Source organism: Corvus cornix, chromosome 8 (genome assembly GCF_000738735.6).
Source record: "Corvus cornix cornix isolate S_Up_H32 chromosome 8, ASM73873v5, whole genome shotgun sequence".
In the NCBI taxonomy this organism is placed as follows: domain Eukaryota; kingdom Metazoa; phylum Chordata; class Aves; order Passeriformes; family Corvidae; genus Corvus; species Corvus cornix.
The window spans coordinates 6,643,389-6,660,444 of NC_046338.1; the positions used below are offsets into that span (position 1 = coordinate 6,643,389).

A 17,056-nucleotide genomic window follows, 5' to 3' on the forward strand; every position below is an offset into this window, starting at 1 on the left:
TGTGGAAGCCATTTACTCTGTTTTTGACATTGTAGGTAACACGCATTTAAGTACCTACCAACCATTTTGTCAGTTCTTCTACCACTGGAAATTCCAAAAGCTTGATTTTTTTTTTTCCTGAAAACTATGCTCTAGCTCAAGCAGAAATTAATCCAGGGAATGTTTTGGCAAGATGCCTTAAGTGCTCTATAATCTCTTCTACTCTGAAGCTCTACAAATACACTGTTCCTGCTGGTTCTATGAAGAACAACCATTGCCACAAGCAAAGCAGAAGCAAACTACTTTCTCAGTAAAGTCTGAAGCCTTCCTGTTGCAGAAAACTATTCTAAACAGCAACTCAGAGGTGAGTGCAACTTTCAGTTGCCCACCTGTGACCAGGTAAATTAAAAAAATGGTTAGAAACATCCTTTTTATTTGGAAATAAATGACTGTGGAATACAACATCACATTAAAGCACTGTGGTCCCTACTATAAGCAGTCACTCATGAGAACAAGCACAGAATAGGACAGCAGCGATCCAGACTGCCTTAAATTGTGGTTTTGTTGTCCCCTGCCCAAATGTAAAACCTAATTAAAGCTGCCCTCCTGACAGCCGTAACACGAGCGCCAGCGAGCGCCGCTGCTTCCCTGACACAATCCCTCCCTTCGGAAGTAGGGCACGTCTGACAGCTCATCTCGCATCAGCCAGGCAGGAGCCGTCAGACAGCAACAGCCTTCAGTCACTCTGCCTTTGGGACCAAAAGATAAATAATGCTCACCACGAATTCTCCAGATCTCCCCAGCTCCATTTTTGCCTGTTCAAACCTCAGTGACATCTAGGGAAGAAACTGGTCATGGGGTGAGCTTCTCTCTATTGCAAAAGCTCAACACAACTTCCTGTCCACCTGCGGCTCTTCCATGCAAACCTGCACATGATGCTCTTCCACTTTTCCCAGTGTTTCTCAAGCTTGAGATGTTTGTAATAAATAGCACCTATAGATGGCTGGCAGGAAGATTGCTTTCTGTCTTTTAAGCAAGAGTAACCAAAGAGACTTCTGACATTCAAGGCAAGCCCTGCTCCAGCTGGCAGGCCCATTTCAGAACACCCCCCTGTGAGCCTTCAAACCATTTCAGAAGTGTTTTAAACATATTCCTGGGATGAAAAGGAATGACTGCAACTCATATGAAAAGCCATATGAAACAGAGGCTTTTGGAGGAGGTTACATAAAACCCTTGAGAAGATATATTCATAATGTACAAAGAGGGTCAAGGGTTTTTTTCCTATTGTTGTTTCCGCAACAGCTACCAACAAATAGAGCTGTTCACCTAAAAAAGGAGGTAAGCTATCAAGAGAAAATTCAGATCAAGGGAAAATGAGATCTGATCACGAGACCAGTTCAAAACCTGCTCCTTGTCTGATGCTTTTTTATACCATATAATGTCAGTCTCATTCATCCTCCACCTCTTTACCCAAGGAGAATCACCTGCTGTCACCCCAGCAATGCACACTGCAGTCTCAGGAGAAGCAAATCAGGAGGGAGGCATCTTCTACGCACAGTGCTCCTAGGACCAAACAATTAAGCTACGGCTGTCACAGTCCCAATTCACTGCAACCCATCTGTGAAGGGTAACTTGTTCTGTGTTAGTGCAGCTCTATCACAGCACCCATTTAGTCTATAGCTTATTTACAATACAGACTGCTTATGTTTGTACAAACTAGGATTTATTTAATACATGTTGTCCATGAATAGCAAGGAAGCATTCTCCCCCTACTAACTCTTGCTTTTCCAAGAATTTAGGGAAAATTGCACAATCTTTCTCAAAGCAAAAACTAGACAAGAATAAGTAAATAAATCACTTAGTTTTTGCCTTTTGCAGGAAAGTGACTTGAGTACAAGCTTTGTTTGGGAACCTTCCATCAAATCACTACACTTGAAGTACCCTTAGTTCTTTTGAGAAGATCCCACTTCCACATTAGGAAAAGTCAGCTGTATTTAAATGCAATCCAGTCTAGAGCCCCAGATATGGTATGATGCTACAGTGCACCTACAGTTAAGAAACATGACTTGTCCTTGGTTAAAAACAGCCATCAGCATTATCCGAGTTGAGGAGATCCTTCTTTAAATACTACTGGAGAGGAAAGCCTGGTTCCAGACTAACAGTGAAATGCACTCGTAACAGATCCCCTCCTAAGAAACATTTTATAGTTTCACAAAAAGTAAAAAAATAAAGCTAACCCCAAACCTCTGGGAAAAATCCTCAAAGTTCCACAGCTAGAGCACCTGCAAAGGCTACATAATGACACAAAGCTCCTCAGATGGGACAAGATCCCTCAAGCAAGCTCTCTCCCCTCAAGGCATCAGAGCCCTGATAGCCAAATAGCAATGGCCCTCCCCATCAGGTTATCTGCACAGAGAAAATTCCTATCGCTGCCTTAATGCCAGAGAGACTCAGATAAAAGCTCATTCATGCAGGAGACAGGCCTTTTTTTGGGGAGCTTGAGGGGAGACATGCATTGCACAATGAGGTCCCACAGGAACCCTACGCACACAGGATTTAATAAACTTCAGCCCAAGTGGAAGGGGCTTCTTTACACCATGCCTTCTCCAACAGAGACGCTGCTACATGATTAAAAAATCCCCCAAAGGAAGCCCTTGCAAACAGTGTGCTACATCCCACGTAAAACTCTCCCTCAGGGAGAGGATAAGAGAGGGAAAATGAACCAGACATACAGACACCACTCACTCAATTTTAATATCTGAATGGGAAGTGCCAGATACCATGACAACAAGCCTAGAAAAATAAAAGGGGAATAAAAAGAAGCATTGCCCAAAATGTGAAACAAATCCTATAAATGTAGCTACAGCAAATGATTAGTGCTGGTGAGCTAACTGAAAGTCCTGGACCTCCACATATGTCTTTGGAAGGGAACCACCAGGACCCAGACATGGTGACCTCAAAATCAAAGCAAGACTCCCCAAACCCATCTGCAAGCTCCCTATGATAGAAACATCATTCATTCAGCACTTTGAGTCAGAAAGCTTGATTTTGCCAGGCAGTGCCAGAGGAGATTACATGAGTTTTGTCCTCTTCTGTAGTTTTGACAAATCTCTTAATGCAAGACAGTGTAATTTAATGTCTTGATTTTCAGAGATGCCAAAGCAGTAGCAGTTCTTGTGTAAATAAAATACCCACTGACAGTAACTGCCATTTCTCAAAATCAGATACAGTAATTGCTTTCACTTTAGAATGGCCCCATATATCCACTGAACACAGAACGTGATGGAGCATGCTTTGACAGCCTGCTGCTGCCCAGAGCCATCAGATCCTTCTGAAAATCCTACTCCCACAGAAACCTCAAGAGGACTTTCAAAACCACACAACTACTCCATTTTATAGTTTACAACACCAGGAATATAAAACACGCCCTCCCTCAGAAATCATGCCTTACAGTCTCCTAAAGGCTTCTATCATTTCAGATGTTCTGCATCTCACCTGAAACAAGGCTTTGGTCTCACCTGCATACTGCAGAGTTCAACCAGGTCAGCGGTGCCACTGCTGTGCTTGAGGACACAGACTAATCTGCATGCAAAGCTTAAGTGGCAGTTTTGAGACAGATGCTGCTGACTTGGCTGGAGTCTTCTGTGGTTCCCATTACCATAGCATGGAAGCATTTTATCTCTGAAACACACCTTTCCTCAAAACCACCACTGAGGAAAGCACTTTTATTCCTATTATGGAGAAGAGAAACTGAAAGGCATCACAATTTCCAGGGTGAACTTGGACAGAGTAACACAGTCACTAAAACAGGGAGCTAAAACCGCAGCTCCGCCACTCTCAGACTAGAACCTTATCATTGGCCCATTGAGAGTTGTGCTAGGCTAGAGATATCTTGTAAACAACACACACATTTCATGCTCTGTAGAATTTATTATCCTCCTTTTTCTTTTTTTGTTTGCTTGCTTTTATCAAGTTTCTTTAAATGCAAAACTGGATTTTCAGCATGGGTGTGTTCATACTACTGCAAGCAACCGATTAAGTAGCTTTTGAAAAGCTACTGCTCCTGACATACACAAGACAAGTGAGTTCCATTTCTGAACAAATATTTGGATTTTGCTCCCCTCAGTTGACATCTCTCGCTTCCCTTCTTTTCATCTTCTCCTCCCCCTTCCTTCAAGGAGCACACAGCCTCTGAATTAGCAGCTGTTCCGAGAAGAGCAAGGCTGCACTCCTCCCCGCTTTGTCCCAGAACAGAACAGGGACTGTACTATAAAAATCCAGTGTTCTGGGGACAGGCATGAATGGACAAGAAACAGCCATGACTTGTCTATCCTGAACAGTAAATTCAATACTGAAGAGACGACTTAAACACAAGAATGCAGACATTAGAAACAAACAGGCTAAGTGAAAACAAGACTCAGTAAGAAAAAGTGAAAACAAATAGAACCAGAAAAAAAAACCCCCTGAAAGATGTAACAGCACATAAAAATGGTTACCAGCAGTGTGGAAAAAAATTCTGCAATTAAAGAAGTCACTGCATTACATGACGCATGCAATACACTGTGGGAAGCCATTCTCATCCCTAATAGGGGATGTCACAGTGGGGAGAATGGATACAGCAGCACTGGACAAGCAGTACAGAAAAAACTGTAAAGACCACACAACTCTAACAAGGAATGCATGTACCAGAGACGAGGAAGGCAACAAACTGAAGCCAAATTTCTGCAGTCACTGCTTTAAAATAAGACCTAAGGCTCAACAGTGACTTAAGATACAAGCTTAGAAGTGTGTTGAAGTGTCAAGGGTTAAAACACTAAAATATGGTATCCTTTGATGAAATTTGACTAAAGGGAGATACAAAAGCCTATAGTTATTTCAAACATGTAAAGACTATGACTGGAAATGAAATATTAGAAGCATGCTACTTTTAATACCATTATTCATAAAAAAAGATGAAATTAGAAGAGGGTAGAAAGAATCACAGTCTGGAACCAAAGAGAAAAGGCACTCCAAGAGCATGAGCCAGCAGGTCACAGAAGAGGCACACGCTTCATTACAGCACATGTATCTTCCCTCCTGCATATCATCCCAAATCCTGGCACTTCTGAAATTTAGATGAAAGTAGAATGCAACTAAAAATTGGACACTGAACAAGGGAGCAGAAGCTGAAGGCAAACCAAAAGAAACAAGAGTGATTATTGACTGGTCAGGCTTCAACCAAAGGCACAGTAAGTTCGGATCACAATGAGCCCATACTGTACCACATATACAGTTTTGGTGCAAATGTGCCAAACTTGTATGGGTGTCTGGCATTGTCCTTTTTCAGAGTCAAAGCTTATGAGGAACTCCACTAGAAAATGATGGCAGTGAGTGGGAGAAGAAAGGCAGAAGGACAGAACCAGAACAGAGCCTGCACGCAGACTAAGGTTCCTATTTTCATGAAGTGTCAGAATTGCAGAGTGGAAAGAGTCATGGGTCAACAAAAATCTTGGTTCATAGGCTAGAGATTTTTATTAAAAGGCCAAGAAAATACTCTGCCAAGAAAATACTCTGCCGATAAGAAGGAAACAAGCACAGGACATGGGAAAGACAGAGCTAAGATCTGAAAAATCCATTGCATCCTCAAACTTGGAATCATTTCATGTGGAAATGGTGGTAGCAATGCTCCTGGTCTAAAGGAAATGGCAGAGGAACAAAACTGGAGAAAAACAAGAGTCTGTTTTGCAAAACAAGAATATTAAGTGAGACATAACATTATACTGCAGCATCAATATCTGAAACCTGTTTGACTGCAAATTCAAAAAGCCCTGGTAATTTTGTCATTAAATGATTTAATTCAGCAACATTTAAGGGTTTGTACCTCAGCCTCTGTCAAGCAACAAAAAACAAAAGCCACAACAACACTAACAAATTTCACAGTAATTCAGAACAATGACTCTCAATACCTGTTCTGTCTCATCAACAGCCTACTAATTAAACTCTGAGCTCTACTAACCACTTTTTGTAATGCACAGAGGAAAGTAATTTATTACAGACCAGAATACAAAATTTAATATTAACAACACAACTCGTGACTGCAGCATTTTTAATCTGATCAGCAGAAACATAAATAAAAGCTGCAACCTGACAGCTAAGAAGGTTAATCTGTAACAGATTTACACAGATTACTTCACACAGCATCTGGAAAGATGCTGAGAAAGGTAAAGCTACTTTATCATATTCCAAAACATGCTACCCATAAAAATTTTGCTATCCACTGATATATAGACTGCAGGGAGCCTCACCACGAATTTGTTTCAGCTTTAAGACAGAACTTCCAAGAATTTTAAAGCAGGAACAGGAATTTAAGTATGGTTTCAAATGTTTGTAATATTCCTCCAAGGTACCTGCAGGTTACAAAAGTAATGAAGACTACTTTAAGGTGAAAATATTATGACTCTGTGTGCAGATACTACTTAGTTCTATCACTTAATCTTGATAATTTTCTTGAGAAGAATATTAGCATGAATATGCTCCACAGTAAATTTTCTCCAACATAAAAATCCTGTTCTTTTCAAGGTGGCAGATTTAATCTATATCAGCTAATACCTTCCCTTATGGCCTTATCTACATGTATGGCACTAGATGTACAGCAGACTGATGCCATCGCTGGCTGACCACCACTAAAACAAGCGCAATTTCTGTGATACACAACTCTTACAAAAGGCTTTTCACAATATTTTACAAGTAGGTGGTAAACAGAGGAGAAGGTAAATAAGCATTTTTCCTTTTGTTTCCAGTTTGGCAAAATACTTAACTTGGAGCAAGTGAGTACCACAATCCTACCAACAACCAAAATCAAGGTACCAGAGCAGCTATTCCAATGCAGCAGAAAGCATAAGGGAAAAATATGTTACCAGTCAAGCTCCCAAGCTGTTCATGTTTAGGGCTGGGTTTTTGGTTTTATTTTTTTGGTTAACACAGAATGGCTTCCAGGGCAGGAAAATGGTTAAAGAAACAGAACTGGGCAAAGATATGCACTGGTAAATAGAAATGACACAGATACAGCAAGTAGGAGAACAGAGGAGTCTAAAAAAGGAACTGCTGGAGAATACTTCTTGTTACATGTCCTATCTTCTCATGCCCTACCTACCCATCCTCACAGCAAGGAAAGTCAATACACCTCCTCCATCCAGCCAACAGCTTCCCAGAGAAGGAGGAGGCAGCCTCATTTTTTGGGTCCTAGAATTCTGCAGCAAGAGGAAGGAAGCCTGTTGATACCTAACTTAAGGTGCTTCTAAACGTGTGTGAGCACAATTATCTGAATAGGGCCAGCAGGCAGATTAGAGCTCGTACTGCAGGAACAACAGCCCCTCTAGTACAGCAGCAATTAATCACACTGGCAATGCTGCCATTTGTTTGCTTGCAGGTGAGTATGACGCAGCTTTTTGTCCATCTGCTTTTGCAACATCCCTTAAAAACCACTTAACTGGAAAAAAAAAAGGTAGTTCGGGCTCTTGTGAATAAAAATAATAAAGTGTTCAGGTTTTTTTCCCCCCTCAAGCTGATATATTCCACCAATTAAACAGATGCTGAGTCAGTCTTAAGAACAGCAGTACTGGGTCAGAGCAGAGGCTGCCTGGTCCAGTATCCTGTCTCCAGCAGCACCTGCAAATCAGTAACTTGAAGTGAAATTCCTAGCAGGGACAAAAGCAGCAACATCAACAAAGTCAGTGATGGATCCTGCTCAGGAACAACAGAGAACAGCAGCTACATCCAACAACACCCAGCAGTGAGTCAGCCAAAGCAGAGCCAGTGAGCAAAGCCAAAGAAATGGACTGGTACTTCAGGGCCATGATGCTTTCTTCCCCTCTTTCTCTTATCTTTTTATAGAATCAGAATTTCACAGGGATGAGAGCGACCATGAGATTGTGGCATCACAGAAATAGGAAACATGGCACCTGAGCAAAACCTGTCTTAATAGATACGGAGATATGCAGAAAGGCCCAAACAAAACTCAGGCTGTATCACAAATTGTTTGAAAAGTTAGAGGCTGCAGTCCCCTATCAATGACAGTTCCAGGAATGAAGCACAGGACATAAAGAGAATGCTGATGAAATCCAGAGATTTGCTGGCAAAGACCGTGCAGAGCAACTTCCAATAGCCCAGATTCCTGAGATGGTTATCTGTGCTGACTCTAAGCATAGGACTGCCAGTGAGCTGCACACAAAGGCTGTTGGACTTCCAATTCAGGCAGCAAGAGAAACTCTGCTTTAAGCAGGAAAAAAAAAAAAAAAATAGGTGGTGAGCAGTGTTAAGGGTGCAGAAAACCCCCTCTCCATATATCCTTGTGTGTAATAGCATAATTTGAAGTTAAGTTTTAATTGTAAAACAATTTAAAATGATGGCCTAAGTTTCCAAGCAGTGGGATTAAACCTTTGATGTTTTCTGGGAGCAAAGGAAAAAAAAAAAACCAAACAAAACAAAACAAAAACAAAACAACAAAAAAAAGACCTAAGGCCAGGCAAGACCCCCATGCAGTAAATATCCCAAAAGAAACTCTGCCCTCTACAAATGGTATCTCACTTGACAAACAGATAGAAAAGAGGTTGGCTTGATCATGTAAATGGGTCTTTGCTCTAGTCACAGAGAAACTCCAAAGGCAAAAATCTGAAGGATGTACGCTGAGGGGATGGAACCTGAATGACTACTTTGATCAGTTTGGGGACTGCACATAAACTGAGGTGGCAGAAAACAGAGGAGGGCCAGGAATGCTGAGGACATCCAGGAGTAGCAGATCCCAATACCAGTCTGAAAGTCTCAGGCTGACCATTCCCAGAAGCCAAGGTGAAAATCACCTTGGCAGAACTCTTTTGGCTGTAGAGAAAACAAACTGCTTGCTAGGGAGTCAAGTGATGATGGATCAGCTCTGCAAGACAGAAGGGGAAAGGACTCCCTGGCTCACTGATTCAGAGAATCAGCTACCACAGGCAGATTAAGTAACTCTGGTCACAAGTTTACTGAACACCTTCTGAAAGTCAAGAAGAAACGCCAAATGCAGTGTTGGTGAAAATTAGCCTTATGAAAAGGGAGAGCAGGAAGCAGATCACTTTCCAAAGCATTTGAACTGGTTTTACACAGGTCACTTCTGTTCCTGGACAAGCTGTGTAGCAAGAGCACACAGACAGGCAGAGGTGACAGCCACAGTACAGCCATGATGCTCATGGGTGTGGCAGAAGGGCAAAACTCCTTGAGCAGCAGGGAATGGAGAAATGCTGGGAAAGTCAGCCTTGGAAGCCCTGACAGGTACCTCGGTGTGCTGTCTACTGCTGCCCCAAAGAACCCTGCCTCAGCTGCAAGGGAGTGCCTCGCTAGTGGCTGACAGTCTCGCAGAACTTTCCTGGCACTCCTTCCCTCCCCCTTTCTCTTTGGGCTAAAAGGAAAGAAAAGAAAAAGGGCTACAGAGAAGCAGCTGAACACAAATGCTGAAGCACAGAGTCTGGGCTTCTTGAGAAGAGGGCAGAATGAGCCAAAAAGGAGAGAGAACACTAAAAGAGAAGGGTGGAGTGCCATCAACAGACAGCTCCACCAGAGCCATTTCCCTGGCTGTTCTCTGGTAGACAGCTATCTTCAATGCAGGTGATATGAGGGATGGAAAAAAGGCTCAGAGTAGAAGGTCAGCAGACACACTGGAAAGCCTCATAAATAACCTTGTATCTGGAAGTCGTGATTTCAGAGGTGTAGGCATACTCGTGCTGTTGAGGAAAATCACACTGCTAATCCTTCCACACTGGGCTTGACAGGAAGGTGATGGTATTTACTCAAACCAAGCAGCAAAAACTGAAGAATGCTCTAAATATGCATTAGAGGCATTTAATACACTTCAGAAGCAGCTCAGGATTGAAACTGGTGAAGTTAATTAGAAAGCTCTTTCGCAGCACAAGGGTCATGCCTGCTTGCTTCCTGCCTATTTGCCCCAACACTCATTTCAATTGCTTTTTTCCAATAATCAAGAAATCAAAATTCTTTTGTTCGCCGGCACAGCCCGCACCAGGCAACTGCAGAGAACTGATAAAGAAAATGATGGATGCTAATTTGACCATTTTCCTCAGCGTTCAGCACAGACATCAAATCACACAAAAAACATTTTAGAGATCCAGCACTGAGACACTCGCTACCATTTCTGTGTCTCCTCCTCCACAGTGCTAAGTTCAGACACTTAATGCAAATGTTCATTAAAATAATCAATATTTGGGAATTGTCTTGAATCTGCAGCCCTTAAAATAGGATATGCAACATGGAGATTACGTTTATCTCTGCTCAAGAACAGAATATACTTCAGGAAATAAGCTATAAAAATAACTAGGCTATGAAATTAAGATCAATTTATCAAAGGTCTTTAATAACATTCAGAGCCATATATTTAGTCCTTTAAAAATAATTCTAGATTTCAAATTTAAAAGACTCTGAAACATGTCTGGTTTTCCGTATCTTTTAATATTTTATTCTCTGCATAAAATGAAAAAAAGCATACTCTGTACCCCATCCGATCAGAAGAATTTTTTCTTTTCAGTTCCAAACTAATCTATTTTAGACTTCTGCTTCTCTGGGCACTTGACTTTCAGCTGCAGTAATACTACTCTGACCACTCTTTCCTCACTGCATTTGTCTACATATTAAACACAAGAAAGTAACTTCCATACAAATCCCCTTTACCTAATAAGTAACCGTGAGGCCGACATACAGTCAACTTTCTGAAAAACCTAAGGCAATTGACTTAATTTGGTATTATTTTTTCAGACAAAAGAAGTCTAGCTGAGTACTTTGCTGCATAAATATTTTTCCTATTTCAGCAAATACTAAGTCTTTTGCTTTCAAGGAAGTCAAATGCAAGAACTCCACTGCTTCTTGCAGAGATTCCCTATACAGTCAATTTGAGGGGCACTACTAAATATGGCCTTTAAATGCAATCAAGCCAAATGCCAGAAATACATATTCAATTTATGGTGAACATCACAGTACAAAAGATTTTTTTTTCCTGTTCTGAAGAACTGTATTAATTCTCCTCTTCTACCAGAGCAATGACATTGCTGCTAATGCTCAGTCCAGGGCAACAAGATCTGTGCCAAATAAATGATCAGAGATCAGTGACTAGTTACCACTGTTTACAGAGAATTACTAAAAACCCCTTCCAAGCCAACAAGGGAATAAACTACCTCTACAAGGTATTTTTCTCCTAAACCCTGTTATTAGGTGAGCTTATGCCATGAGGCATGAGTGTTTACATACTTTCTAAAGAGTTTATAAGTCTTATCTAACATAATCCCCGCATTCTATAATCCTATCTGTTTAATGTATTTTAAGTGGGGAAAACCGCTGGAACCAGTAGTATCTCAAAATGGAAGGCACTTTCAAAGCACAATCAGTGAATTGGACATCAAATGCAGAAGTAGTTTATGCTCAGATTAGAGGTTCAGTCATCTCAGATCAGGTACCCTAACGCTAGGTTTCACTGTAAGCTATATTTATCTGCATATAAGTGGACTGGTACACTTCCGGCACACCATTTTACAAAGATACAAAGGCTGTCAGTGTTTTGTGTATGTGAATTTTTCAGTGAATACATGTTCTACCTGCAGCTTCTATGCATAAACAGCTGTGAACTATTTACCTTAAATAAAAATACATCTTTTCTCCCCTCGATGAAGCAGCACAGTTTTACTAATACTTCTGCAATTTCCAGCCTAAGTGTAATGCAATGGTTATACAATGTAAATGCAGTGGTTACCTATTGTCATGAACTGTATTACCAAAGGCCTGTTCTCCGTAATTAAATTTGGCCATTAATCCCGTTTTTGCTTTGTGTCTTTACATTATGATGAGATTCTAGAGTCCTCCTTTGATTCCCACCCAGATGGACACTGTGACCTCCTGGTTTATCTACTCTACCATACTCAACCTCCAATTAAAATACATAAAACTTGTCTGCTGCCTGCTGCAAACACTGGGCCAATAACTACCTGATGTCTGCTTACCAAGAAAAGCTTAGGGAGTGTTTTCCTGCTACTGCACATCTGCCATCAGACCCCAGAGCTTCCCTCCTGGAGAGAACATGGCCCTTCCTGCCTGCCTTCTCTCCTGCCTCCCTGTGCATCACCACTGTGCAATTAATGGCTTCTGCTCCTGAGGATACAGGCCTTCTCCATCCCTTGCTTTCAAAGCAGTCACCAAATCCAGATGCTGAAATTAAGGCTGCTCAATTAAGCCCCAAATTTCAGCAAACAGAAAACATGCAGCTCTGAACAGCATGTTCTAGATAGAAACCCACCAGTTCCCCACCACTTGCTGAACACACTTGGTTAAATAAAATCTGGGTCTTTGCTTTTTACAGCAGCACCTTTTCAGTATGTGCTGGTGAACTACTCATTTTACAGGAAAGTTGGAAAAAATATTTTTTTTACAGGCCACATCATACCAACTTAATTAAGTGTGGACAAACTTCTGAATTGAAGGGGCAGAACAGCCTTCCCAGGTCAACAATTTACCAGTTTCCACAGAGGAATGAGCACTGCACACTTCTCATGTGAAAAATACCTTCCTGTACTTGCTCAGATAATGCTACATTATTTCTGACTGTCATTTTATTAGGTTTTGGTTCTTGGACCTTATGTTTGAAAATCCAAGGAGTAAGGAGTGGAAAATCCCAAACTTCTAGAGAAGACTATAGGTAAAGCAGTCAGTATTTCTTTCTTTCCTTTTCACTGGGATCATTGATATTTAAATTATACTTACAATGCCATGATTATTTCTGAACTGCAGTTTTAATCTAAACCTGCATCGGTACTACTGTCAATACCTGAAACTAAAGTGGAAGACTTCAGTCTTTGTACATAATCTTAAAGGAACTGCAAATTCAAAAAGGAACAATTAAAAAAACCCAAACCCAACAGTGTTACATTTTGGGCAGAGGAACAACAAAGTTCCTGATTATACATGCAAAGAACATCAAACTGTACCACACAGCAGAATTATGCAAACCCTGTCATAACTTAAGGGATGCACAGAAATCTTGTATCAATAAATACTCTGCTTTACAGTGTTCTTGGATCATTTGAAGATGCAAGAGATTTGCAGACCAAAGATTTTTGGATATTGATCATCTGAAGACTCAGAGACATAAGTTCCTGAGTCGGTTACAGAGAAACAAAAACATGAATCTTAAAAGCTACCAAATCAATTAAAAAATTAATAACAAACATCCCCTTCTCCTACACACAAACTATGTCAACAAGGACAACTCACTGGGCCAGCAGCACTTCAGTTTCTGATGGACACTACACTGACTAGATCTTTTGTTTGCAAACACAGGACAAAACAAGTTCAGCATTTCTTCTCTGAAAATTCTCATGAGTTCAAGCCCTTTCCTTCAAGTGACGAAGTTATTTGTCACTGGTTTTCTTCAGACAAAGTAAGAAATAAAGAGCATCTGCAACACAGTACAGTTTAGTATCACTGGTTAGTGCTGAGTCTCATATCCATCTGAAGCCATGGGTTTCCTCCCTGAAGTCACCTCCCCTCATCTAACACTGCTCTAAAATGTTTATGCCACTTAGCTGGCTTTTTTTTTAAACCCAAGTTCCTTCTCATTTTTTGAGTGCAGCTGATTAAACCTGAACAACTGGGTTGTTGGACGAAATATGCTGTAGCTATGAAATGGTACAGCAGGGACCAGTTTCACTGTTAATTTAAAATGCTAGAATTAATTAGGTAGTGTAAATGAAGAATTTAATAAGCACACTTTACAACCACAAGTTCTGCTTTTATTAAACACCCCTGCCAAATGAAGGCAACTATCTTCAGTCTGTTTTTCCTTGTCTCATTTCCCTTAAAATCTCTGCAGTGGAAAAAAAAAACCCAAACCATTTTTGCTATTGCAACCCTTCCCCCATAATTAAAATGTATGCCTGACTTCCATCTCCTCTCTCAAGTCATTAGCATCTTTAAAAAATGCTACTGTATATCCTGCCTGTTCTGAGAAGCTACCAAACAAAACCCAAGTTTACGATTTTGGTTTTGAATACCAAATTAAAGGCTGTCTTAGAAGCTGTCATTCCTATTCAACTCAGTGCAGTGTACTACCAAATTAGCATAGTTTTTTAGTAAAGGAATATGCTTGTTTAAACATGTGCCTTTCCAAAGCGAGGGGGCAACATCACAAACCAATTTTATTAAAAACTCCCACTACTGTTCTAAGACTGCAAAAAGACTTGGAGCAGATGACTATTCCTGTCATACATTGTCTAACCAAATTTAAAATGAATACAAGAGTTCAGGTCATGAATTTTATCAGAGAGATCCAGTATGTTTAAACAGACTTTCTTTACCTTTTAACTCCTTGAAAACACTTCAGAAGACTCATTATTCAAAAAAAAAGAAACACAACCAAAAAACTTTGCAGCTCCCTGACAGGAAAAACAGAATCTTTTACATGAACCAATTCAATGGTACCTAGCTTCAGAAATACATTTGAGATTTTCTACTATGGTTTTGCCAGGATAACTATTTAAACATGGTTTGGTTTATGACCTTTTCTATTTTTCTTGAAGCAAGCTCTCTCTACAGCTTTTGATTCTGACTTTTTTTGATTTGCCTGGTAATTCAGCCCAGCAAGAAAGAAGCAAACTTAAAATACATGAAGACAAACCAGACTTTTAACAGAAAGAACAGCACATTTGTTTAAAGGCATAACAAAACAGAGCATGCTTACGTTAGATTTATTAAAGCCACAAAATTTTCAACAGAAACAATGAACAATCCAAAAGCAGACAAAATCTAAACTGTTTCACATCTTCACTGCTTCAGCAATAGCTTAAGAATTCACTGGGCTTTTTGCAATATAGCTTTCACTGTCAGAAAAAATACTTCTATTTATTTTTAATAAGGAAAAAGCAAAGAGCCCCTGAAAAACCAGTCATTCTTCTAGCAGCCTACTGGCACACTTCCACCCCTCCCATCCCAAAAAATCAGTCCAGGGGCCTAATGAAGAACAAGCTTACATGATGATCCAGAAAGATGAGCTGGGTATGACCTCAGTGCATTTCCATTTTGTTACTCTCCATGTTCTAAGAACCTTAAAAACATGAACTGCTTCTGGCAGAGGACTGCATTTGATTTACTAACTCCGAATTCAATGTGAGGAATGAACATGCATCCTCAAATTCAGTCATGTTGCACAATGCCTTGATAACAGGCCTGAAAATCTTGGCAGATTAAATTGTTTTCAAAAACAGCACAGATAATTTGGAGAACAATTTTTTTTTTACAAATTTGGCTCTTTTGTACTTGTATCATCACTTAAAACAACATGTAGGGGTGATGTCCTCAAGGCATCTGTGGAAGTTTTTTTTAAAGAACGGTTCCTTTAAAGTATTTTAGTGATCAAAGATTTATGCACTTCATATGGAAAGAAAAGGCACAGGCAAAAAAGTTACCCAAGAATATGTCAGAAGATCATATAGCAAATTTTTCACATCTTCAAACAGAAAGACAAAAGCCTGGAGAGGGAATGAAACAAAAAGAATACTGTTCCTAGCTGATGAAGCAATGGCTCTCTGTCCAGAGCCAACCCATTCCCTATGAAAACAACACTGAGTATCTAAAATCTTGAAATTATTTTGCAAGGACATCACCATAAATTGGAGGGATAGGGTAAGCAGTAAAAGCTCATGAAACACGATGAAAATTACAGTTAGGCACCCTAGGCTCCTGTAGATGACAGTTAGGTATTCAGTTCTGTCTGAACTGAACTAACATGCAGTTAAGTTTTTCAGATTATTTTCAGACTAGAACAAAAACAAAGGTCTGTAGGAAAAAAAAAAAAGAGTAAATAAAAGTCAATTCAATTTTTCAATCTTTTTAAAACACCCAAAGCTGTGGCCAAATCAGAAGATTTACTGCAATAGATACATCATGGTCAACGTGCTAAAGAAAGCAAGCTCTGCTGGTCTACACTTACGAGGACTCAAGCTGCCCTACAGCTACTGCCGTTTGTTATGTGCCTTGTGTTCAAACCAGAGCATTGCTGTGTGTCAGGAAGTAAACAAAAAAGAAGCATTGCATGTTGAAAGGCACTAAGCAGATCATAATGCTGCCAGGATGTTATGGAAGCAGGTATGGAGATTCGCATTTTAATTCCTCATCTTCCCATGGTGCCTCTTCCCACAGAGCACACACCCAAGTTGCCAGGAGAGCCTCTGAGGGGAGCTGACTCTTTTTCTGGAACCCTTTCCCTCCCAAGGCTGCTGCTCTCTGTGCTAAACATAACAGCACTGATGATGCACTGAACAGCAGTGAAATTTCAGCTGCTCCCACCTACGGTGCAAGTAGACACACAACCTATAAAACTAACCTATAAAGCAAGCTATAAAAGCTGACTGTTCATCCCATCTTGCACACTAGTGGATTCCTGGCTGCGGCAGCAAGGATGGGGATTAGGCCAGGTGTATCTGCACCCACCCACACCTCCTCTGGTGACAGTGCAGGCACCTCTCCTTGTTGATGCAGCATCTGCCATGGGAGGCTTTTATTCTGAAGGCACCTACCAACAGGTGCCACTTCATATGAAAGAGGACCACTGCAAACTGAAATGTTTTTGGGGCCCAGAGTTAATTACCTAATGTCTACAGATGTCTGAATGAAATCCAGAGGAGGGTGTCCCAACTAGAGCCCACTGCTGTTCCAGAACACTGTGGTCAATAAGCTGTGATGGACACAGAACTGTTGTGGTTTGAAGCCACCGTGGTTGAACAACCTCACCTTATGGTGCTCTTAAACAGGCAGAAATTTAATGAAGGTCTGGGGAAGCTCAAACAGAGTCAGAATTAGGAACCATCAGTTGGCTCAAGCCATTCAGACACGTCCATGTTAAACAAAAATGAGAATGACCAGGAAAGCAAGGCCACCATCTAAGCTCTCCTGCAAGAAGCTGCACAGTGCGTTACGCACATGCAGACTGGCAATGTTCAGGCTTCTCCCCCAGATCTGTGGGGGCTGAGAATCGAGGGGCTTCTCAGCTGCTCTAGATCCACTGTGCAGCACT

General features: G+C 40.8%; 1 protein-coding gene across 9 annotated transcripts in view; it reads right to left on the bottom strand.

The window, feature by feature from the left end:
* The window catches only part of ELAVL4 (ELAV like RNA binding protein 4), a 100,315-nt gene that overhangs the window by 25,460 nt on the left and 57,799 nt on the right, over positions 1-17,056 (bottom strand). The gene's annotated exons all lie outside the window — the stretch shown is intronic.